A 26,630-nucleotide genomic window follows, 5' to 3' on the forward strand; every position below is an offset into this window, starting at 1 on the left:
GAAACATAATCAATTTCTTTTTATTTCGAAACAAAAAATAATAATCAAAAAAATCAAAGGTCTGCTCAGTGTGCCCTGCCTTGTACCTGCAGCGGGTGATTCCGACCAACTGAGGCAACAAGTCCTCAGCAGAGATTTAGCTCTGCTGGGATTAGTAGATTCTGCAAATAGCAGGATCATGAAGAATTTAATGGTTTTGCGTCAAAGGCTGTATTTAGATGTGGTGATTATTGTTTTGGTGTTCCTGATTATTCTGTTAGGGCTTCTGTTATTTTTTCCAATGTTTCTTTCACACTACATTACCTGTTCTGCCATGGAACAGTTTCCTCGCCATCTTTTACAAAGGAAATGGGGCTGCTGCAGTTGGAAAGATGCCTTGCTTGGTCATATGGCACAAATGGTTGGAGCCCCATGGTATTAAAGTTTAAGACACGCCTGCAAGGAGAACTCTGAATATTCTGCCATTTGGGGCAATCAAGCTGCAGAATGTTTTAGCTTTCTCTGTCTCTATGTGTTCTGAGGTGTGCATCCTCAGAGAAGGTTGAGCGTTTTAAGTGAGACAAAAGTTCTTTGATGGCAGGGTGTGAATTGTGGAGGAGATTATACATTTTAGATAGATATTTTCCTTTCGGCTGGGTTAGAGTTCTCTTTAGTTTTGATATTTCTCCAGGAAACCCTATTTTCCTTGTCTTTCATTCAGTTGGAAGTATTGGAGCCAGCCTGTCAAATATATATGGGTTTCAAAGTCCTTTCCACTTAATTTATTAATTCCCCCCTCTAATAACATTTTATATGTTGCCCAATTTCCCTTCATGTATTTCTTCTTAACGCCAAAGGCTTCAATGGGTGAAATGCACCAAGGGGTTGTAGGTTCCTGGAGATATTTATATTTTATCCATGGTTTATATAAGGTCTGAGTTGTGTGGCTGTAGCTTTCCGCATACAGTCCATATCTTTGCAATACAAGGCTTTTATACCGTTCATAGTCTAGCGCGTGGGACAAAGGAAGATGGCCCATGAGATCCGTCAACTCCCCACCAATCAACGCCCTCAGAATAGACATATACAGTCTTGAGGGGACCCCCAGTTCCTGGCAGGTTGTTTGAATAAAGTTAGATAGCTCAGGAAATCAATGGGGGGTTTATACGCAGGGAAAAGACGTAAGTCAAAATCCCTCAGGGTAAACTCACGTGTAATGCTCCTTGGAACCACATCTTGTGGCTCTTGGCCATAGCTGTACCTTCAGGCAGGGCGATAACTCGGGGCTCGTCCATCCGGACGCTGAGGTTCCTGCCCTTCGTAAGAGCGTCTGGGATGCTGCCCGTACCCCTCCTCTTCCTCGTACCACCGAACCGGCCCGCGGGCTCCCAAGACCTTTCTGGCGAGTAAACCCAGGCTGCGCTAGGCGGTCGATTCATTGCTGGTCGGCGACTTTCCTGGGGTGGGCGCTCCAGCTCTCAATAGTCGTCCTCTTCCCGAACCTCCCTTGGTCATCGCGGTGGTCCCTTGTAGTCATACTCCTCCCGTCTAGTCTGCAGAGCTGCATCAATGGAATGACCCACTCGGGGATACTTTTCCCGACATAGGAATCCTCCCTGGGTACGACCCAGCACCCACTCGACTGCTTGGCCAGGCAAAAGCTCCATTCCCCTCGGCTGGGCCATCGGCTCTGAACTTGATTTGAGGGGTTGAGGTTGCGCTTCACCCCTGGGGTTTAACTTGGGACTTTAGTTGTTTTGCAAACTCCTTTTCCCCAAAATTCTTGTAGCTTCCCCGTAGCAAAAACCCAACGGGGGATGTTGGCCCCCTCAATATTGGGGGGATTAAGCCCCCATGGCTAGGATTCAACCGAGATGGGAATGCATTTTATTATCTGTGTTTTACAATATTTATTTTAATTTTTTTTTAAAAAATTACTTTATTTTCAATGCAAAATCATAAATTTTTTTACAAACATTAAATCCAAAATAATACTGTACAAACAAGAAAGAAAAACAAAACATACAAAAAAGAAAGAAAAACAAAGTAAAAAACAAGACAAAAAGCATACATCTACAAATAAAACCATATCGTCGTTCTAATCTAATCAGTACATACATATACACATATTGACTTCCTTCCTTTGTTCTAAGACCTCAAAATTTTTACTCTTACTGTATTGTTGTGTCTAATGTAGATTACTTCCATATTTGTACTTTTTAACACCATTTTGCTTTTTCTTTAACCCTGTAAAGCATCATTCATTACATACCAATATGCTTACTCCAGAACAGTGTTTTTTAATATACTCTTTAGCACATCCCCGTTCTTTTAATAATTTCTGGTCCGATTGTCCCCATATGAATGCTGTGTGTCTTGCCAGATTTATATATTCACAAAATTTAATTTGCCATTCTTTCATTGATGGAATTTTTCTCCCTTTCCAGTTTTTTGCTCTAAGCATCCTGGCAGCTATCGTCGCATAAAGGAATACTTTCCTTTGATTGTCGGGAATATTGTTTGTGATTATACCTAAAAGGAATGCCTCCGGTTTTTGACTGAAATATATTTTAAACATCTTTTTGATTTCCTCATAAATTTCATTCCAGAATTGTTTAATAGGTCAGCATTCCCACCACATTTGAAACATTGTTCCTATTTCTTTTTTGCATTTCCAACAGTATTTTAATTTGTAAATTTTAGCCAGTTTTACCGGAGACCGGAGTTAAGTACCATTGGTACACCATTTTCATGAACTTTTCTCTGATTGTATAACATGCCGTAAACTTAATATCCCATTTCCATAATTTATCCCATTGGTCCAGCTGAATTACATATCCTATATCGCATGCCCATTTAGTCATATTCTTTTACTTCTTCATCCTTTAAGTCCCATTCTAATAATAAATTATACATTTTGGATATATTCTTTTTTGAGTTTTGTAATAATACTTTTTGTAATTTTGATTCTTCTTTTTCAAATCCTATTGGTTTATCCTGATTGAATATTTGGGCAATTTGGTGATATTGCAACCATGTGGTGCAGTATTGGGTCACCTCTTCGTATGGTCTTAGTTTTAATTGGCCCTGTTCTTCTTTTAGGAGCTGCTGGTATGTTGCCATTCTTCCTATCATATTTTTCTTTTTAACCGATATTACTTCTAACGGTGAGAGCCACCATGCGGTTTTCTGTTCTAACAGCCTTCTATGTCTCACCCAGACCTCATATGATGAATTTGTAAATACATGACTTAGAAATTCTTTATGTACCACCACTTTGTTGTAAATTAGATAGGCATACCAACCGTATCTGTTGTTCCATCCCTCGAAGTCTAAAATGTCATTATTATCTAACTTAATCCAGTCTCTGAACCAACTAAAGCATGCTGCATCATAATATATTCTCAGGCCTTCCGCATCTGTCGCATGTCCCGCTCCGCTACCTATGGTGTGTGTCTTGCAGCTGATGGTGGATGTCATTTGCTTCCCCATAACAACAACCCAATAGGGGATATTGGCCCCCTCAATATTGGGGGGGATTGAGCCCCCATGGCCAGGATTCAACCCAGATGGGAATGCATTTATTTATCTGTGTTTTCCAATAAGTCTTGTAGCTTCCTCACCGCTATCGTCTCCACCAGTTTGCCCCAGATTTTTTTTTATTGGGGGGGGGGTTAACATTCCAACTTCTTCTCCATCTTTGCCTCGCTGGCCAGTCCCATTTCCTTGACACTGTGTGGTCAAGTTTCTCAATGTGACCTAGATGTGTTCATCCAAATCTGTCGCATGTCCCACTCGGCTGCCTGTGCCCTGAGCCAAATTAATTGTTTGGTCCCATAGGCTGGCTTAAGATGTGGTTTTAAAAAAACCTGTGGATTTTGCTCTAGTTTGCTCTAGTTAGAGTTGCCAATCATTCTGGTTCTTTCCTCTTGGTTAAAAGTTGTTTATTTGTTTGGAAACCTGTTATGGTGAGAGGAATAAATATAATAAAGGAGGGAGAAATCAATCTTGGTGTAGAAAAGCCCAAAAAACTGTGCAAAACCCTGTAATTCTATATTAGGAAAATAGTACCATTGAAGTAGCAAATATTTGCGCTGACTGTAAAACTTGGTTAACGACACATGGCCTGAGGGGTTGAGGTTTGCGCTTCATCCTGGGGTTTTAGTTTAGACCTTTGCCACTGCATTTCTGAGAGGAAGAGGGGGAGAGAAGAAGCAGGGGAATAAAGGGTTGTATATAAGAGTAACAGAATGCTTGTGCAACCAGTCAAGCAATAAAGAAGCTCTTGACTGTCAATTTCAGTATGACTCCTGCTCTTGTCTGGGGAAAACTCTGCTACAAACAGTGAGAAGCACACCAGAGAAGCAGAAAAGGGCAGAAGAAGTGGGGGAGAAACCTCTAATACTTTCTCCTAGGGTTGACCTCCGTTACTGGCAAGTAGACGGGCGTGGAGTTAGGAGCCAGTGTTGAGTGTGGTTGCTTGCATTGCCTTCTTCCACCTGTCAGTGACCATCCGGGAGAGGGTGGGAATGAACCACCCCCAAACTCAGCTGCATCGGAACGAGGGATTACGGTTTGCCAAGGAGAGACGGGACAAACCATTCCTTGGACCTCTGCCAGGATCCAGGAGGAGTCACCCCCCCCACCAGTGCTCTTCCAGTAGGGGAGATGACATAAGAACTTAGTGGATCCTGGGGGGGGGGAGTTGTAGGGGTTCCCGAAACCTCTAGCTGTCTTTTGAATGGACAGTGTTGAATATGAATGCTGGTCTGTATGATCACTATCAATAGTTGTTATTTTTTCCTCATTCAGTGGGGCTTGAAAATAGTTGTGAAAAATCACATCTAAAGAAAACTAAAAAGAAAAAGAAAAGCATTTATTTGGATTTTCATTCTCTCTGCAAAAGGAAAGAAGGGAGAGGCAGTACTTCACCTCGCACAATCATTAGAGTGGTGCATTCAGGGATTAATTAACAAAAACGAGGAGGGAGCTCTGCTTAGAAAGCAGCAAAGAGCTGGCTGCTCCATCCCTTCCCACTGCTGCTGCTGCTGCTGCTGCTGCTAATGGAGGTTTGGAGGAAAATGGGCCGAGTTCTGGGATTCGTCAGGTGGCAGCTGCCATGCCGCCAGGTTCCCCCTGTACTCCGTGCTCTGCCGGTCTATGTCGCCATTTGCAGAGGGGTGATTTCCACAGTCCCCCACCATCACATACCCCCTTCCTCTATGCTAGGGAAATAAAATTGCAGGAGTTCCCAGTTTCTGTACGTACATCAGCAATAGGTATGCTTCAGTCCTTTCTACACCAAAACGGATTCTCTTTCAAACATGCCATCAGGTGGTGCAGGCACACAGCTCACACCCGCCCTTAATGAACTTTTCAGCTACTTCAACCGCTCCACTTTTTCCACGATCTGCATGTTCTTTTCACTCATTTTCTACAACTAGATGAAATCCATGCTACTCTCGCATCAGTAGGAGCCCCACAACCACCAGCCCGTCCCTCCAAATATTATATATAATATTTTATATATATATATAATTAATCCGAAAGTCTATATATCTAGCAGGGTATCCTCTCCCCTCCTTTCTGCAGCAAGATTGAACAAGGCACCAACATAGGTGAACACCCACACTACAAACTTTTTTTTTAGTACTAAGCTTTTCATTTTGTCAGAATGCATTTCTTGTAACTTCAATAATGGAAAGCATTCTGTGTTTACCAATCTTGTCGTACTCCTCTTCTTCCTCCTCGTCTTCATCTCAATATTCCCGTGGTTCTTCCTCTCCCCCCCCCTTTTGAGAAAAGGTTTGGGTCATCTGAAAAATCTACCTGCAAGACAGAAGTCACTGGCTTCTTGTGTGGCTTGTCTTTAGCTTCATCTAGCTTCTTTTTTTCTGTACTAAGCTTTTCCAAAACCAGCAGCAGAAAAAGCAGGACGGGACGGAGCAGCCAGCTCTTTGCTCCTTTCCAAGCTGAGCACCCTTTCTGGCTTTTAGGATCCCCTCCTCTTTTTTGTTTTTTAATCCCTGAATGCACCTCCCTAATGACTGCGCCAGATGTAGCACTGCCATTCACTTCTCTCCTCTTGCAGAGAGAATGAAAACTCCATTTGTGGGACATCTTTTCAGGCTAGTTCCCTACCATGACCAACATTTTAAATTTGGCTTGGCGCCCTGTGATTATACTGGTTTTTGGTATTTTAATGTTCCTTATATTCGTGTGTATTTTATATGTTAAAGTTAAACATTTGTATGGGGAAAAGGTATAGGTTTTTTTACTCAGAGAGGGAAGGAGGAACAGATGAGCTAAGCATGGAAGAGGTAACTGTGTTAGACCAAGGGGTGGAGCTTATGGGCAATCTATCCGGAAGACTTTTGTATTTCGAGGAGTTAGTGGTCTGACATGGTTATCCTTCCTGCCTTTTCTTTCTTCTCCCTCTCGATCTCCTGAGCCTTGTACCAGGAGATTTTTAATGCTTTATGTTTTTAGATATGCTCTAAGCCTCCCAGAGTCCCTTGGGAAAGCCAGCCGAATGGGTGGGGTATAAAGATGATGATTTATTTATTACATATAGCTGATGTGCATACAGAAACTGTGAAAAAATTGCAAAGTTTATATTTTAAAAAGATGTATACTACAATCACAGTTGCAAACACTTTCTTTTTGCACTTTCTAAACGGCTAATATTATTGTCCCTTGATGAAACCAAGTTAGCCCATTATTTCTTTCACCAAAAAAGCACTAGAAAGCAACATTTGTAAGGGCAGTACAGAATTGGCCAAGTGTGAAGGCTGGAGCACTTACAAGTGACACACACAAAATGTAAGCCACAAAGAGCAACGTGAAGGTGTTTCCATGTGATGGCTACCTTTGCGCCACAAGGTATAATGTGCATATTCTTCTCCATGGCATTGCAAGGCCTGAAAAAGGCTTGCAGTATCACCAAGATGGCTGGGCAGCCAAGATAATAAAACAACCATCACCAAGCCAGAAGCACCCCCAGTATGGCAGTAATGTGTGCCAGCTCTCACGATCCCATTTCTCAGAAGCAGTCATTTGATGAATACAGTGCAAAGTCTCTGAGGTTTATGAGGCTTGTGCTGATCTGCTGCCTAGGCTTTAGGTTGCACCTCACTGGGCAGCAGCCTATGTAGTTTTCTGCCGCATTGCCCCTCCTAGGCAGCATGGAAACCATGTGATTCAGCTTGGACCGGATGGCAGAGTAGTGGTTTGCAGCATAGTCTATGGACCTCAGGGATGTCAGTGAGCCCTTAGAGCTTGCCCGGGAGCACTGGGAAGACAGTGAAGAAAGCGACTGAGCGCTAGATGAAGTTGAAGTGGCCTGTCGAGAAATGGGAGATACTTCTTTAGACAGCAGCCTCTGACTGTATAACTTAGTTAAGGACACATGACTTGTGGGGTTGAGGTTTGTACTTCACCCTGGGGTTGTAGCTTGGACATTTGCTTGAGGGGTCAAGAGGTAAGGAATTTGAGTCTGGTCCTTCCACAAGTTGGGAAGGAGGTGGGAGGCTGTCCCCAATCTGAGAACAGGACAGTGCTTCCTTCTCTTCCCTCCTTCTTCACCGCCCCCTTATAACATGCAGTGAATCTTATGTCTTCCCTCCACAGCCTTTCCCAGTCATTTTGATATTTCTCCAGGAAACTCTATTTTTCTTTTCTTTCATTCAGTTGGAAGTATTGGAGCCAGTCTGTCAAATATTTATGGATTTCAATGTCTTTTCATCTCAATATATTATTTCCCCCTCTAATAACATTTTATATGTTACCCAATTTCCCTTCATGTTTTCCTTCTTAACAGCAAAGGCTTCGATGGGCAACATGCACCAAGGGGTTTTAGCTTCCAGTACTTATTTTTGTGGGAATGTTCAGGGATGCAAGAGAGGATATATTGTCTGATTACCGTATTTTTCGCTCTATATGACGCACCAGACCACAAGACGCACGTAGTTTTTGGAGGAGGAAAACAAGAAAAAAAACATTCTGAATCCCAGAAGCCAGAGCAGCAAGAGGGATCGCTGCACAGTGAAAGCAGCGATCCCTCTTGCTGTTCTGGCTTCTGAGATAGCTGCGCAGCCTGCATTCGCTCCAAGACGCACACACATTTCCCCTTACTTTTTAGGAGGGAAATAGTGAGTCTTATAGAGCAAAAAATACGGTATATCCTTTTCCAACTTGTGTTAACAAGTTCCACAGTTTAGCAGAGTAACATTCCCCTTTTTTTAAACTGGTATTTCCCCCTTTTTCCCTCATAAAAGATAAGACACGACACAGTCTTCTATAAAAGTATAAAAAGGTTTACTCACACATTCTGTTCACAATTGGATCCCAGAAGGCAGACTTAGCTTAAAAAAGTAACATCTACTTGGAAACTATTCCATAAGAAGACAGTCCTTTTGTCTTGGCTAGAAGCCAAGAGGGCATCTTTGGCTAAGCCGATGTTGCTTCTTCGATGCCTGTGGAGAAAGAGAGACAGATGGCTGCCCCCTGCCCTGTGCTTATGTCATTAGCATATTTTTTCATGTATTCCTTCACTCCATCCCACTCTCTAATTATTCTCTGATTTGAGTGGCCTCTAATAATTGCTGTCAATTTTTCCATTTCTACAAACTCGCCAAGTTTGTTTTGCCATTCTAATAGTGATGGGATTTTCTCCCCCTTCCAGTATTTTGCAATCAATATCCTGGCAGCTGCTGTTTCATAAAGGAATACATTTTTCTTGTGTTTGGGGATGTCATAAGATATTAGGCCTAACAGAAAAACCTCTGGCTTTTTTGTAAACAAAATCTTAAACAATTTTTTCAGCTCCTTGTATACCTCATTCTAGAATTTTTTTACAATTTTACATCCCGCCATTTGCGTGTCGAGGTCCCCAAGACACCCCCCAGTAAAACACAATTGACACATAATTTTTAGTTTAAGGTTTTTGGCATAATTATGGCCACAACTTTATTAAAATTGCAAGCAATGTGAGTGGTTGCTTAGGCATTGGTTGCGACTATCTGACCCCACACGGGCACAGACTGACATTTGCATGCTCCCAGGGGCTCTTGTGTGGCCCTAGCCCCTTGACAGGGGTTCAGACAAAAGCATGGCGAGCCCCTGGGTTCCTTTAATGGAAAACCCTTGCAGAAGCAGCATTTTGAAGGGGCAGGCACAGCCAATCCATTCCTCTCCACCAACCAATTCCTAAACCAATGCCTAACTGCCAATCAAGCACTGAAGCTCGCTCGCTGCCCAAACCACTCACAATTTCAACCCTTCCTTCAAACCCAACGCAACAGCAGCCAACCAGGTGTTTTTTCCTGAAGGGAAAGGTGCACCCCATCAGCCCTAAAGAGGGCAGCAGCCTTGAAGGTAATCACAGGGTGTAAAATCACGGAACCACCCAAAGCAAGGACTTTTTTTACCGCCGCCTTATTCACGCAGTTTCTGGCCTGCTCGGTGGTAGTTTGTCTAGGCATTGGTTCCCGACTAGCTGCACCTCCAGGGGACACCAATCAATCCTACAGTGCCACTCCTATGCTGTAAAGAAAATTCTGGAACCCTTTTTAAAGCTTCCAGGAACTTTCTTCTGTTTCTTAAAGAATGTTTTCCTAACACCCCCCCCCATTTGAACAGAAATACAGTATTATAAACATATACAAAAGTATCCACACATCATACAACACAATTCCCAGCTTTATACCCAGTTGTGCTTGTTGTTCCATTCAAGCAACTCAATTATTGTGTTTCTTTCACTTAACAAAAAACTTCCATCACTGGTTTTCTAGACCAAGATAGTTGTTTGCTGGTCCTAAATATTTTACTTTGAACTGTTTCCTTAATAGTTCTGCAAATTCGTTTCCCCCAAGAATTCTTGTAGCTGCCCCATCGCTATCGCCTCCACTAGTTTGTCCCAAATTGGGGAGGGGGAGGTTTTAACAATCCAATTTCTGCTCCATTTTGCCTTGCTAGCCAGTCTCATTTCCTTGGTTCTATGTGGTCAAATTCGTCAATGTAACCTAAATGTGTCCCCCTCGGCTACTTGTGCCCTGCATCAAATTTATTGCTTTGTCCCATAGGGTGGCTTAAGATGTGATGCTAAAACTAAAAATTTTGCTCTAGTTGCCAATCATTCTAGTTCCTTCCTCCTGGTTAAAAATTGTTTATTTGTTTGGAAACCTGTTATCAGGTCCTGCAGTATGCAAAAAGATAAAATCAAATTTTTTCCCTTCACTCTCATCCATCTTCGCCTCACCTGCCAGGCGTGGCCATTCATATTTGTTGCATATCCCTCGCTCCTAACAGGGCCCTGGGCTTCCCGCAGCTGCTGGTGACAGTCATGTGCGGCCCCATAGCAACAGCCCAGCAGTGGAGGATGCCGGGCCTCTCAATATTGGGGGAACTGAGCACCCTGTCTAGAAATACTGAGGGGGCTGAAGCCCTGGGTGGCCAGGAGGTCTGCTCAGTGTGCCCTGCCTTGTACCTGCAGTCAGTGATTCCGACCAACTAAGGCAACAAGTCCTCAGCAGAGATTTAGCTCTGCTGGGATCAGTAGATTCTGCAAATAGCAGGGGCATGTAGAATTGAATGGTTTTGCGCCGTAGGTTGTATTTAGATGTGGTGATTATTGCTTTGGTGTTGCTGATTATTCTGTTAGGGCTTATGTTATTTTTTCCAATGTTGCTTTCACACGACATTACTTGTTGTTCCATGGAACTGTGTTTTTTCCATCTTTTACAAAGGAAATGGGGCTGCTGCAGTTGGAAAGATGCCTTACTTGGTCATATGGCACAAATGGTTGGAGCCCCATGGTATTAAAGTTTAAAATACGCCTGCAAGGAGCACTCTGAAGGTTCTGCCATTTGGGGACAATCAAGCTGCAGAAAGTTTTAGCTTTCTCTGGCTCTGTGTGTTCTGAGGTGTGCATCCTCAGAAAAGGTTGAGCGCTTTAAGTGAGACAAAAGTTATTCGATGGCAGGGTGTGAATTGTGGAGCAGATTATACATTTTAGATAGATATTTTCCTTTAGACTGGATTAGAGTTCCCTTTTGTTTTGATATTTGGTATTAAAGTTTAAGGCATGCCTGCAAGGAGGTGTGGGCCAGCTCTGACGCAGAGCACTCTGCATTTTCTGCCATTTAGGTGCAATCAAACTGCAGAATCTGAACTACACACGGGCTGATAGGCCGGTAATGCACCATTGAATTTTTCTTGAAAAATCTGTGGGCCTGGTGTGACACAATATCAAATTTCATTGGACAACATTGCTTTTCACACATGCATGCTTCTCTTCCCCCCTTAAAATGGAAGGAAATAAGTAAAAATAAGGGGAGGAGGGGAGGTTATCTCTGCTGCTGTTTCCTTACAAATATTCTCAGTTGCTAAGTCATGGTTTGATTTTTCGTTAGCTGCTTTGAGCTTTTCAGAAGGAAAGGAGAGGGAAAGTACAACCAATTTAAATGAACCAATACATAAAGATATGAAAGGAACCCGTTGTTTCTGTATACAATGCTAATGTTACCATGAACAAAACTTTTTATTTATGTTTTGTTTATTTGTTTAGAAACATTGTATGAAGCCCTGCAGCATGCAAATGATCTACAGATGGATACATTGAATGTTTCCCATTCCTCTCCCTCATCCACGACTAGCGGGCCATTTCCCTTGCCAGTCCCAATTCTCTGTGAAGTTATATCTCTCGATGTGACCAAGATGTGTCCTTCCACATCTGTCGCATTTCCCGCCCGGCTCCCTATGGCGTGTGTCTCTTGCAGCTGATGGTGGCTTTCATTTGCTTCCCCTTAACAGCAACCCAACGGGGGATGTGGGCCCCCTCAATATTGGGGGGATTGAGCCCCCATGGCCAGGATTCAACCCAGAGGGGAATGCATTCAATTATCTGTGTTTTCCAATAATTCTTGTTGCTTCCCCACCGCTATCGTCTCCACCAGTTTGCCCCAGATTTGGAGGGGGGGTAATTTATTATATACATAATTTGCTTTCAGACTGCACTTCAAATGTTCAAAAGCATACACTCTGACAGCACCAGGGGGAAAAAAAGTTTAACAGCTTTTACCTGATTAGTCCCATTGTGTTAAACACAATGAACTTCATAAAAAAAAGAACATGGAATCTAGAAACATCCTAAGTTATATGCTAGCACTTGATTGTAGTACTCTGACTCAACAAAAGAAATAGAAATCCAACATAGTCATCACAATTAATTTACTAGTCTCTTCAAGACTGTATTTTCTTCCCAGTGTTTTGGTCTCCTGCTATATATGTAGAAATACACTTTGGGTAATTAAATTTACAGAAAGCCAAAGCCAAATAAAAATTAGTTATGCTGGGGAAAAATCGGGGGCTTATAAAAAATAAGATTTTCTTTATACCTTCCCCACCGCTATTATCTCCACCAGTTTGCCCCAGATTTGGAGGGGGCGGTATTAACATTCCAATTAAAAAGACTGCACTGGGAAAAACCTGGGACTCTGAGCGTTTCTGCTGAAAGCGCCGCGAGGAATTCGCGACAGCCTCCTCCGCAAATTTGGAGTGTGTGCAGTAACTGAAAAGTTCATTAAGGGCAGGGTGTGAACTGTGTGGCTGTACCACCTGAAGGCATGTTTGGAACGGAATCCATTTTGGTGTAGGAAAGGGCTGAGGCATACATATTGCTGATGTATGTAAAGAAACTGTGGAGAAACCTGCAATTTTTCTATTTTAAAAGGAAAGTTAGTAATATAGCAGCAGGAATGAAGAGGAAAGCTTTAGCATATGGAGGAGGAAAGTGGGAGTAAAAGAAGGTGGGGGGGGGGGAGGCAGAAAACCACAGATGTCCAGCACATTCAAGTTGACAGTGTTGCTGCTGCCGTGGCAAATGTGGAGTTGTTTAAGTAATGGGAAAGTTCTTGAATCACCAGGTTTGCGTTGTATGCCTGTAGCACTTGATGGCGTGAATCTATCTTGCTATAGAAGAGGGCTGAAGCGTTCATGTAGCTGATGTCTGTACAGAAACTGTGGGAAATCCTGTAATTCTATTTACCGAGCATAGAGGAAGGGGGGTGGGATGGTGGGGGTCTGCGGAAACCACCCCTCTGCAAATGGCCACGTGGACCAGCAGAGCAGGGAGGACGGGGTGAATGTGGCCCCATGGCATCCATGATGAAGCCGAGAACTCAGCCCGCCTTGTTCCAGGCCTCCACTAGCAGCAGAAGGAGGAGGAGGAGGAGGAGGAGGAGGAGGAGGAGGAGGAGGAGGAGGAGGAGGAGGAAGGGACGGAGCAGACAGCTCTTTGCTGCTTTCCAAGCAGAGCACCTTTCTGGCTGTTAGGATTCCCTCCTCTTTTTTGTTAATTAATCCCTGAATGCACCTCCCTAATGACTGAGCCAGATGTAGCACTGCCTTTCACTTCTCTTCTCTTGCAGAGAGAATGAAAAATCCAGATAAATGTGCTTGGAATTCATCAAGCCGAGTCTGGCTCTTGTGGATCACTTGCTGGCTGATTCCAGAGGCTGCAAATGGTGTCATTGTACCTCCTGAAGGAGGCTGAGAGGAAGGGTGTGAACTGTGTGGCTATACCACCTGATTGCATGTTTGCGAGGGAATCAATTTTTGTGCAGAAAAGTGCGGAAAAGGACATTTGCCAATGCCCTTTTTGAGATGCAGTTTCACTAGAATGGTCACTTCTAACCTGGTGCTTTTCATAAATAAGGGGAATACTGAAGAGGTGAAATCAGAGCCTTTGAATAAGACACAAACGCAGGTGAACAGCCACATCCACACCAGAAACTTTGTGAGTCCACAAAGTCATCCATTGGGAAGAGGCAGTTGAACTCCTAACCTGTGCTGTTGAAGGGGCCAAGCGACATAAGGGTGTATCTTTGGATAAGCAACATCTTAATCTAAGTAACCCCTTAATGGGTAGCCAATCTAAGGGCTTTTCGAAAAGGGGTTTGATCTTGGTGCAGAAAAGGAGTGATGAGTACATATAGCTTTGCAGCTTTCCAAGCAGAGCGCCCTCTCTGGCTGTTAGGACCCCCTCCTCTTTTTTGTTAATTAATCCCTAAATGAAGCTTCCTAATGACTGTGCCTGATGAAGCACTGCCGTTCACACACACATATGTGTGTTTGTGTTTATATATATATATGTGTATATATATACATACATACATATATATATGTATATATATATATATATTTGGTTTTTTTAAAGAAACACCAGCTTAAGATTTATTATGCAAAAAGTTTTTATGAAAAGTTTTTTTTAAAAAAACCACACACCAAAGTAAGTACAATTTATGGATGAAGAAATCAACCTTCCTGCCAAAAAAGGATACATGCGTGTTCTCTCTATTAGAGTTGAGCAACAAAAACCATGAGGCAAAACAGCCCTAAGACACCTCAGTTTTCATTATCTTGAAAGTCCCCTTCACCCCAAAAAATTGCCCCTCCTAGGCAGCCTGGAAACCATGTGATTCAGCTTGGACCGGATGACAGAGTAGTGGAATTCTCTCTCCTTGTTCTGTTTGCGGAAATTGTCCTGTGGCTGGCAGCATAGTCTATGGACCTCCTCAATATTGGGAGGATTGAGCCCCCATGGCCAGGATTCAACCCAGAGGGGAATGCATTTTATTATCTGTGTTTCCCAATAATTCTTGTAGCTTCCCCACCGCTATCGTCTCCACCAGTTTGCCCCAGATTTGGAGGGGGGAGGGTAATTTATTATATACATAATTTGCTTTCAGACTGCACTTCAAATGTGCAAAAGCATACACTCTGACAGCACCAGAGAAAAACAATAAGGTTAACAGCTTTTACCTGATTTGTCACATTGTGCTAAACACAATGAGCTTCACAAAAAACAGAACATGGAATCTAGAAGCATCCTAAGTTATATGCTAGCACTTGATTGTAGTACTCTGACTCAACAAAAGAAATAGAAATCCAACATAGTCATCACAATTAATTTACTAGTCTCTTCAAGACTGTATTTTCTTTCCAGTGTTTTGGTCTCCTGCTATATATGTAGAAATACACTTTGGGTAATTAAATTTACAGAAAGCCAAAGCCAAATAAAAATTAGTTATGCTGGGGAAAAACCGGGGGCTTATAAAATATAAGATTTTCTACATAGCTTCCCCACCACTATCGTCTCCACCAGTTTGCCCCAGATTTGGAGGGGGGCGGTATTAACATTACAGTTTCTCCTCCATCTTTCTTCCTCTCCCCCCCCCCTTTTGAGAAAAAGTCTGGGTCATCCGAAAAATTTACTTGCAAGACAGAAGTCACTGGCCTGTCCTTTTAGCTTCCGCTGTCCCTTTGTGTTCTGAGGTGTGCATCCTCAGAAAAGGTTGAGTGCTTTAAGTGAGACAAAAGTTATTTGATGGCAGGATGTGAGTTGTGGAGGAGATTATACATTGAATGGTTTTTCGCCATAGGCTGTATTTAGATGTGTTGATTATTGGTTTGGTGTACCTGATTATTCTATTAGGGCTTCTGTCCCCCTCGCAATGTTTCTTTCACACTACATTACCTGTTGTTTCATGGAACTGTGTTTTTTCCATATTTTACAAAGGAAATGGGGCTGCTGCAGTTGGAAAGATGCCTTGCTTGGTCATTTGGCACAAATGGTTGGAGGCCCATGGTATTAAAGTTTAAGACACGCCTGCAAGGAGCACTCTGAATGTTCTGCCATTGGGGGGCAATCAAGCTGCAGAAAGTTTTAGCTTTCTCTGTCCCTATGTGTTCTGAGGTGTTCATCCTCAGAAAAGGTTGATCGTTTTAAGTGAGACAAAAGTTCTATGATGGCAGGGTGTGAATTGTTGAGGAGATTATACATTTTAGATAGATATTTTCCTTTAGGCTGCATTAGAGTTCCCTTTAGTTTTGATATTTCTCCAGCAAACCCTATTTTCCTTGTCTTCCATTCAGTTGGAAGTATTGGAGCCAGCCTGTCAAATATATATGGATGTCAAAGTCCCTTCCTCTTAATTTATTAATTTCCCCCCCAATAACATTTTATATGTTGCCCAATTTCCCTTCATGTTTTTCTTCTTAACGGCGAAAGCTTCAATGTGTGAAATGCACCAAGGAGTTGTAGGTTGCAGGAGATATTTATATCTTATCCATGGATTATATAAGGTCTGAGTTGTGTGGCTGCATCTTTTGGTCAGGTGTTGGCAAGGGATTGAATCTGGGTGCAGAAAAGAAGAAGGGACACTTGTGTTGCGGGGTTTGGGAATACCTGGCTGCGAGTAACACAGGTGCATCCTCCGCAAATTTGGAGTGTGTGCAGTAACTGAAAGGTTCATTAAGGGCAGGTGTGAACTGTGTGGCTGTACCACCTGAAGGCATGTTTGGAACGGAATCCATATTGGTGTAGGAAAGGGCTGAGGCATACATATTGCTGATGTATGTAAACAAACTGTGGAGAAACCTGCAAATTTTTATTTCAAAAGGAATGATAGTACTTGAGCAGCAGCTTTGAAGAGGAAAGCAGAAACTGTGGGAAATCCTGTAATTCTATTTACATAGTATAGAGGAACGGGGTGGGATGGTGGGGGCTGCGGAAACCACCCTTCTGCAAATGGCACCGATGACGAAGCCGGGAACTCGGCCTGCTTTGCTCCAGATCTCATTAGCAGCAGCCGAAGAAGAAGAAGGAGGAGGAGGAAGGGACGGAGCAGCCAGCTCTTTGCTGCTTTCCAAGCAGAGCACCCTTTCTGGCTGTTAGGATCCCCTCCTCTTCTTTGTGAATTAATCCCTGAATGCACCTCCCTAATGACTGTGCCAGATGTAGCACAGCCTTTCACTTCTCTTCTCTTGCACAGAGAATGAAAAAGCCAGATAAATGTGCTTGGGATTCTTCAAGTCCAGAATCTGGCTCTTGTGGATCACTTGCTGGCTGATTCCAGTGGCTGCAAATGGTTTCTTTTATTTTTTTTTATTTCAAAACCAACAAAATATAAAAGAAATGGGGCTGCTGCAGTTGGAAAGATGCCTTACTTGGTTAGTTGGCACAAATGGTTGGAGCCCCATGGTATTAAATTTGAGATACACCTGCAAGGAGTACTCTGAATGTTCTGCCATTGGGGGGCAATCAAGCTGCAGAATGTGTTAGCTTTCTCTGTCCCTATGTGTTCAGAGGTGTTCATCCTCAGAAAAGGTTGAGCGTTTTAAGTGAGACAAAAGTTCTATAATGGCAGGATGTGAATTGTGGAGGAGATTATACATTTCAGGTAGATATTTTCCTTTATGCTGGATTAGATTTACCTTTAGTTTTGATATTTCTCCAGCAAGCCCTATTTTCCTTGTCTTTCATTCAGTTGGAAGTATTGGAGCCAGTCTATCAAATATATATGGATGTCAAAGTCCTTTCCTCTTAATTTATTAATTCCCCCCCCCAATAACATTTTATATGTTGCCCAATTTCCCCTCATGTTTTGCTTCTTAACTGCAAAAGCTTCAATGTGTGAAATGCACCAAGGAGTTGTAGGTTGCAGGAGATATTTATATTTTATCCATGGATTATATAAGGTCTGAGTTGTGTGGCTGCATCTATTGGTCAGGTGTTGGCAAGGGATTGAATCGGGGTTCAGAAAAGGAGAAAGGACACTTGTGTTGAGGGGTTTGGGAATACCTGGCTGCGAGTAACACAGGTGCATCCTCCGCAAATTTGGAGTGTGTGCAGTAACTGAAAGGTTCATTAAGGGCAGGTGTGAACTGTGTGGCTGTACCACCTGAAGGCATGTTTGGAACGGAATCCATTTTGGTGTAGGAAAGGGCTGAGGCATACATATTGCTGATGTATGTACAGAAACTGTGGAGAAACCTGCAATTTTTTATTTTAAAAGGAAAGATAGTACTATAGCAGAAGCAATGAAGAGGAAAGTTTAATCATATGGAGGAGGAAAGTGGGAGTAAAAGAGGGTGGGGGGAGGCAGAAAACCACAGATGTCCAGCACATTCAAGTTGACGGTGTTGCTGCCGCAGAGGCAAATGTGGCTGATGAAGCACTGCCGTTCACTTCTCTTCTCTTGAAGCATAAACTCTGCTGATGTATGTTGAGAAACTGCAGCAGAAATTGCAATGTACATATAAGTGTGTGTGTGTGTGTGTGTGTGTGTATGTATTTGGTTTTTTTAAAGAAACAGCAGCTTAAGATTTATTATGCAAAAAGCTTTTATGAAAAGTTTTTTTAAAAAACATACACACCAAAGGAAGTAGAATTTATGGATGATGAAATCAATCTTCCTGCCAAAAAAGGATACATGTGTGTTCTCTCTATTAGAGTTGAGCAACAAATACCATGAGGCAAAACAGCCCTAAGACACCTCAGTTTTCATGATCTTGAAAGTCCCCTTCACCCCAAAGAAATGATGTTAAAAAACTATAATCCAAAATATACATACAAGCTGCATATATGCAAAGTTGTTGCATATATGACATGTTGCAAGATTTCCACGGCTGACTTTGGTGCTTTGCATGTTAAGACCCCAAGACCTCCCCAAATAAAGACAGGATTGATGCCAAATTTAGTTTAAGGTTATTGGCATAATTTTGGCCAGAATGAAAAATGAAGATAAATGTGCTTGGAATTCTTCAAGTCCAGAATCTGGCTCTTGTGGATCACTTGCTGGCTGATTCCAGTGGATTCAAATGGTTTCTTTTTCTTTCTTTTCTTTTTATTTCAAAACCAAAAAAAAATTACAAACATCAAATTCAAAATCCATATTCATTTTATAATTTAAGCCTATTATATAGATTACCTAAATTAAAATATATCTAAATACTCTAGGCTTCCATTTGTTGTATGTAAATACAAGACAATTAACAAATTATATTATAAATGATATTATTGTTTCCCATATACCCCCACTACCCTTCACCCATGTGTGATCTCAGTATTTTACTTCTTCCATCTTGTTTTGTTGTTAATAATTTAATAATTATTCAATTGATTTTATTATTATTTTCTTGCTTACCCCTGCATCTTTTACACATTCTCTATTAATATTTCAATTCCGGAACCATATTTTTTCATGTATTCCTTCACTCCATCGCATTCTCTAATTATTCTCTGATTTGAGTGGCCTCTAATATTTGCCGTCAATTTTGCCGTTTCTACAAACTTGCCGAGTTTGTTTTGCCATTCTAATAGTGATGGGATATTCTGGCAGCTGCTTTTGTGTAAAGGAATAGATTTTTCTTGTCTTTGGGGATGTCATTAGATATTAGGCTGAAAGCTTTCATGAGGTGATCTACAGCAGGGTTGGGCAGGATAGTAGTCCAAACATACCTAGAAACATAATCAATTATAACAGAAACATATTGCTTCCCAGTACTGGTTTTCTGCGAGGGACTCACCAAATCCATCCCTTTTCTTTTTTTATACTAAGCTTTTCAGAGAGGGACAGACGCGTGAAAGGGTTGCAAAACATGAGTCAATAGTATGATGCAGCCTTTTTTGCTGTTAGGATCCCCTCTTCTTTTTTGTTAATTAATCCCTGAATGAACCTCTCTAATGATTGTGCCTGATAAAGCACTGCATCTTTCTTCTCTTCTTTTGCAGACAGAATGAAAATAAATAAATAAATGTTTTTCTTTTTCTTTGTGTTTTTGGATGTGAAAAATAACTTTATTTTCAAGCCCCACGGAGTGAAGAAATAATAACAACTATCAATAGGGATCATACAGACCAGCATTCATATTTGATAAAGCTCTGTTTCAACATTGTCCATTCGAAAGATGACTAGAGGTCTCAGGAGCCTTCCAGTCAATTGGTCCTTTAGTCATCTGCAATCCCCCCCCCAGCAGTATCAGTTTTGATATACAAAAGTGCCAAACAGAATATGTTAAGTTTGCAAAATCATATAAAAAGCCTGGAATACAGAAGATGCATTCATATGCAGCTTGTACAGCCATACAGCTTCCAAAACAAGGCGTTTATACCGTTCATAGTCTAGCGCGTGGGACAAAGGAAGATGGCCCACGAGATCCGCCAACTCCCCACTAATCAACGTCTTCAGAATAGACATATACAGTCTTGAGGAGAGCTCCAGTTTCCGGCAGGTTAGTTTGAATAAAGTCGGATAGCTCAGGAAATCAATGGGGGGTTTATACGCAGGGAAAAGACCTAAGTCAAAATCCCTTAGGATAAACCCACGAGTAATGCCCCTTGCAACCACATCTCATGGCTCTTGGTCATAGCTGTACCTTGGGGCAGGGCGATAACTCGGGGCTCGTCCATCCGGACGCTGAGGTTCCTGCCCTTCATACCTGTAAGAGGGTCTGGGCTGCTGGCCGTAGCCCTCCTCTTCCTCGTACCATCGAACCGGCCCGCGGGGCTCCCAAGACCGTTCTGGCGAGTAAACCAGGGCTGGGCTAGGCGGTCGATACATCGTTGGTCGGCGACTTTCCTGGGGTGGGCGCTCCGGCTCTCAATAGTCATCCTCTGCCCGAACCTCCCTTGGTCATCGCGATGGTCCCTTGTAGTCATATTCCTGCCGTCTAGTCTGTGGGGTTGCAACAATGGAGTGACCCACTCGGGGATACTTTTCCCGACATAGGAATCCTTCCTGGGGACGACCCTGCACCCACTCGACTGCTTGGCCAGGCAAAAGCTCCATTCCCCTCGGCTGGGCCATTGGCTCTGAACTTGACTTGAGGGGTTGAGGTTTGCGCTTCACCCCTGGGTTTAACTTCTTCATCCACTGCAGTTGTCGCACCCTGAACCCCTGCTCTATAGGGATAAAAGTGACCAAACCGCCGCTAGGTCGGCCACAGTTATTTAGTTTTTTCGCGGGGGTAGCAAAAGCCACATAGCCCTGTAAGTAAGGGAGATGAGAGTCTAGGCACCAGGTCTCTTGTAAACAAATAATCTGGAATTTTGAGAGGAAATCCAGAAAATCGGCATCGCCCTGCTTAGACAGCCAGCCCGCCACATTCCACGACAAGATGTGGAAATATGGTGATGAGGGGAACAAAGGTAGACTCCTCCGTTTGTTCTTTAGCATGATGGAATGAATGTTTTTGTAGAGGTGGAGTGAGCTGTTAAAATCATTTGTGGTAGGTGCTAACCTAGTAAGTTTTGTTTCCCTGGCACAGTGTCCCCTCACTGTGTCTGTCTTTCAATCCTCCACCTGAATGTCATCTAAGGATCCTGAGGCGTCCACAAAGATTGCACCGTTCCTACTCATCGGCATGGCAAGATCTACCTGGTGTGTTGTTGTTTGAGGTATTAAGGGTTGTGTGGGAGAACCCACTTCTTCGGGGGACTGGAACCGGCACTGCATCCAGTCATCGTTGGATAGGGGCTTTGTTGTGTTAGTAGCAAAGTTAAATTCCAAAGGAGCAGAAAAGCCTTGGGGGAGTAAGGATTCTTTGATGGTTTGTAACCTAGCTATTAACGCATCCTGGGACTGATGAATCTGCTCAAGGGAGGCTAAAAAGAACTGATCCTTTTCATTTAAGATATCTTTTTTGGGTTCGTTGGAAGGGAGTAAAATTTTTTGGAGCTTAGCCTTCTGTTTGGAAATTTTGACTGCCTCCGGTTGGACTTGTTTGTAGTTTTCAGAAGCCATTTCCAATTCTGTGCGCAGACTAGTAGGCTTACATGTTCCTAAGAGGGATGTTGGAACGCCGGACTCTTCGAATAGGCGGGTCACCAACAGGCCAGCCCTCTGGAGCCTGTCCCTCTTGTCCAAGATTTGTTTAGTTACCGACCAATCCTTAAAGGTCACCACAACTCTGTTTTGGGCCTTATCAAAAGGAAGAAATTTCACGCTGACAATGTTTTCTGCTGGAATAATGCCCCTGATGACTAAGTCAATTTTCTTAAGTATATAAATTCTCTGTTGTGCAGGTGTGGAAAGGCCTCCATGCTTGAAAAGAGGGAGGAGGACTAGTTTATGTTTAATTAAAATTAAGTTCTGGCTCTTTCGTACTCCCTTCTGGGGAGTTTCTTGCTTTGGATCTGGAGTTCTCTTTAGTTTTCCACTAGAGGGCAGCGATTGTTTTACTAGCCTTGGAGGGCTAGCCACCTGATGTTTATTTAAAATGTTTGGGCTTTGGCTCTTGTTTGGCGTTGTTATGCTGGGGATCTTTGTGCTTGAGTTCTCTAGAATCTTGAATAACTTTGAGAAATTCATTTTCCCAGTCCGAGAGGGCAGCTTAGCCTTTCGACCCATTTTCACATTCTTCAGCTTCTTCTTGTGCATTGAACTCTTTCCCTTTAAGGAAGGTTTCCTAGTGGCCAATACTTTTCCTTGGACTAGTTTGGCTCTGCTTGTTTTCCTTTCTTTAATGTTGGGCTGGGTTTTATTTCCATTTGGCTTGTTGCTGGCTTCTTTGTGAAAGTGGCAGTCCTCTTTCCTCCTGATTAGTTCAATCAGGGAGGTGAGCAAACCCAAACATTCTGAAAGAAAGTTTTTAATTGGCCCCAGTTCTTTAATTAGCTGAGTTTGATGTTCTTCCAACAGATCTTTGTACAGCCCTGTCATTATGTAATTGTAGCTGCCCAGGTCTAGATGTCGAACTCTTGTGTCGTTTGGCCACTCCTCCACCTCAGTCGGGGCAGGAGACCCCCCCCTTTCCTCTAAGCATAGATTGATGAGTAGATTCTTTTGACTTGATTTCTGGGTTTCCCAGTTGAGGCTCCTGTTCCGGTCGGGCCTTAAGGGCTGTATTTTCTAAAGTTGCCTGCTTTAACTCGGTTGCCAGGTCGACTCCTTTTCCTCCTCTTCCCTCTGCTTCTATGCCCCTTCCGAACGAAGTACGGTCGACAGACCATTCGTGCGGATGCAGGCTCTCTGTGTTTTTTATTTCCTCTACTTTTGGTTTAAAATAATATGAAATTTTTGCCTGCTTTTTCTTTGGGGCAGGGGGTTCAACAGCTTGTGCTTGAGCTAGAGGAATCCCCAGTTCTTTATAATTCTGTCTTGTAAGTACCATTTGAGTTATCTTCTCTAGCCGTGTGCTAGGGCCTTATTCAAAAGGAGCTCAGAGGTTATAGTTGGCCTCAGATAGCCTCAAAATAGCACTGAATGGCCTTGGAAAGTTTGAATGGCTTCCACGGGATTACAAAGGGCAGATAAAAAAAAAAAAAAAACTCAGGAGAGGAGAGAGGGGAGGTTTAAAAATACCTCCTGGTAGCTCCCGGATTCTTTATCAGGCTAAGCTTTGATTTTTCTGAGTGTCTTTCTGTATTATTGTTATTATTCTGTAAAAAGCTCCTACTCACTCTGTTGAGGCTCACAGGAGACTTACTGCCGGCGCCATCTTCCAAGGTCTCCCATTTTTTTAGAAAATGAGGTGCAGTATCTTGCTGCCTGCGACTTCCTCTCTTTATTAGCACCTCCAGGGGACACCAATCAATCCTAGAGTGCCACTCCTACGCACTAAAGAGAATTCTGGAACACCTTTTAAAGCTTCCAGGAACTTTTATCTTTTTCTTAAAGAACCTTTTCCAAACACCCCCTCTCATTCGAACAGAACCAATACAGTATTGTAAACATATACAAAAGTATTCCCACATCATGCAACACAATTCCCAACTTTATAACCAGTTGCGCATGTTGTTGCTTTCAATTATTGTCTTTCTTTCACTTAACCAAAAACTTCCATCACTGGTTCTCTAGACCAAGATAGTTGTTTGCTGGAGACTTCCGGGTTGGTGCCACTGTTTAATGGCGGATTCCCTCCGAGCTCCGGAGGGAATCGGCTCCGTAGCGTCTGGGTCTGGCCGCTGCGGCGAAGCGGGGACCCTTAAAATCACAGGCGCGGATGCCTGTGAACACAGAGACTCGGCGGGCACCATTTGCGCCCCCCCAATCCGCGACGGAGCCTTTTTAAAGGCTTCGGAACGGAGGCAGGGTAAGGCGTGGTGCTGAGAGTACTCCCTCGTCTACGGAGTGAAGCCGCAAGCCATTGACAGAGAGTGCCAACTTCTTCTAAGAGTGATTGGATCCTAAAACATCAACCCGTGAGTAATACGGAGATTGGAACTTTAAAAAAATTTCTTATCTTGGATTTGGAACGAGCGGGAAGGGGCTAAAAAGGAAGTCCACCCCCCCCTCTTTGTAAACAACTTAAAGCAAAGGACTGGGCAGCTAAGGTCGAGAGAATCTGTTTCTTGCTTTTTTTTTAATAAAAGATCCTGACCTCACGGTTTGGACATTATAAGAAGATATTCTGGAGGATAAAAAGAATTTTGGGAGCTGAAACTACACCCCCCCTAGACCCGGGAACGTCCGATGAGAAAGCCTGTTGCACGGAAGATTTTGACAGCTGTCAAGTGAGCTGCTAGTCAGCTAGTTGTCAGCTGGAAAAAGAGAACATTGTTTCTGCTGTTTCTGCTGGTTTATTCGGGATAACTTGTTGAAAATAAGGTTGATACAAAATAACTGGACTTTTGGTTTTTGAGCTGAAAGGAAGATCAAGGAATTAAATCCCCCTAGAGGGGTAACAAGGATACTACATTACAAAAATGGCTGGAGTGTCTAAATTCCAAGCAGAATTGGACAGAGCACTGGTTCTCTTGGGAAACTTACAAGATGAGTACGATGCTTTGTCTACAGAGGTATCGCTATTACACTGGACAGTAAACAACAGCTTGGAGTCTGATAAGGTTTTGAAACAGGAAGCCTATTCAACTGAACAAATAAATGAAACCGAAAGCGTAGACACGATGGAGCAATATGTTCTTTTTGAAGAAAACGAAGGAGGAGATGGAGGTTTGCAGGAGTCAAAGGAGAGCTACAATATGAGGCCTGACATGATGATAAAAAAGGACAATAAAAACTGGATGCGGAAAGCCTGGTTTGATTGGGAATTTGGAAAATGGAGAGATCCTCTTTTGAGGAGATCTGAAGACTTGAGGATTATAAATTTGTTGAAGGTGGAAGCTGGAGCTGTGGGGACATTTGGATTTGAAAGAAATTTGAAACAAGAGTTGGAATACCCCATAGGCTTTGCTTTTGCTTTTAAGTATGGAGGACTGGCTAGAAGCAACACCGATTCTGTTGGGCCGGAGCCCCTCCGAGACCTGGGGCTTAACATCAAGGTTTACCAAAGAGACCGGCAGAAAGGAACTGAGAGAGACATAAGGGCCTCGGACCTGAGATCTCCAGGCTAAATAAATAATATAAAGACTGATGGATATTGGTTGGGGACTGGAACCGGGAGAAGGGTGGGTGGAGGTTGGGAATCCAAAGGGTACATAAGGATAATTTGCATTGCTTTGTTTGTTTTATATTTTGTTAGTGGTAAGGAAATTGGGTAAACCGTGGAAGGGAAATTTTGGTCGACCTTAGGAAAAAGGTTTAAGAATAAATTAATGAGGTATAAGTATTGATGTGTAATTTTAATAAGGTGAAATTGGTTTTTTTTTTTCTCTTTTTTTTTTTAAATTAAGTGAAAATAAGGCTGTTAAAAATAAATGGAGGAAATGGAAAAAAGAAGTAAAGTAAAATAACAGTATGCTAGAATAAATGTTTAAGTTAAGGTGAAGAAATAAGTTAAGGACTTGCTGAATTGACAATTTAAATTGGAATACAAGAAGGGGAGGTGTGAGGAGGTCTGAGAAACAAGGTTGAGGAAAATAAGTATTAGAAACTGTATGTGTTTTTTCTATTTTTCTGTTTAGTTTCGAATATGCTTTTTTGTGTTGTTTTTATTTTGTTTATTTTTTTGTTTTTGTTTGTTGTGTGTTTTGTGAAAATACCAATAAATATTTAATAAAAAAAAAAAAGATAGTTGTTTGCTGGCCCTAAAATTTTTACTTTGAACTGTTTCTTTAGTTGTTTTGCAAACTCCTTTTCCCCAAGAATTCTTGTAGCTGCCCCATCGCTATCACCTCTACCAGTTTGTCAATCATTCTGGTTCCTTCCTCTTCGTTAAAAGTTGTTTATTTGTTTGGAAACCTGCTATGATGAGAGTTGTAGGGCAAGGAGGAGTAAATGGGGAGCATAAGGAGCCTGGGAAGTCAGACAGCCACGCACACCCGGCATGTTCCAGCCAAAGTGCTCAGTTGCAAACACTTTTTTCTTATATGTTGTCTCTGATCCAAGTGACAGCAGATGGCTGCATAGGAGCTGCTGCAGGATCACACTGGGTTGATGGCCTTTCTGGAATCGCACACGTCCCGGAGGTGGCCAGTGTTCCAAAAGTGGGCACTGGCAGTTAAGTGAAATACTTGCAGGCCACTTCAGAAGTGTCTTGACAGGAGTTCTCTAATAGCAGGGTTTGAGTTGTGTGGATGTACCACCTGATGGCGTGTTTGTAAGACAATCCTGGCATAGAAAGAGGGAGAAGTGTACCTATAGCTGATGCACGTACAGAAACTGTGGGAAAACCTGCAATTTTATATTTTAAAAAGAACAATAGTACAATTGCAGTACCAACTGACTGTAGATCTTGACTTGGGTTTAACTTGGGACTTTTGCCAGTGCATTTCTGAGATTCTTGTTCACAAGAATGGTCAATTTCCACCTGGTCCTTTTCATTAGGAAGGGGAATAGTGAAGAGCAGAATCAGAGCCAGTTGCAGCAGTGTCAGACCATTGAACAAGGCACCAAGATAGGTGAACACCCACACTATAACCTTTTTTAAAACTTTTTTTACTTTTTTAATTTTTTTGGTACCACAATTCT

General features: G+C 42.6%; 1 protein-coding gene across 7 annotated transcripts in view; it reads left to right on the forward strand.

Annotated features, from left to right (window-relative positions):
* The window catches only part of LOC310754289 (putative G-protein coupled receptor 34), a 439,102-nt gene that overhangs the window by 194,981 nt on the left and 217,491 nt on the right, over positions 1-26,630 (forward strand). The window lies entirely within an intron of this gene.

This window comes from Podarcis filfolensis (genome assembly GCF_964270895.1).
Source record: "Podarcis filfolensis genome assembly, chromosome: Z".
Classification (NCBI taxonomy): Eukaryota; Metazoa; Chordata; class Lepidosauria; order Squamata; family Lacertidae; genus Podarcis; species Podarcis filfolensis.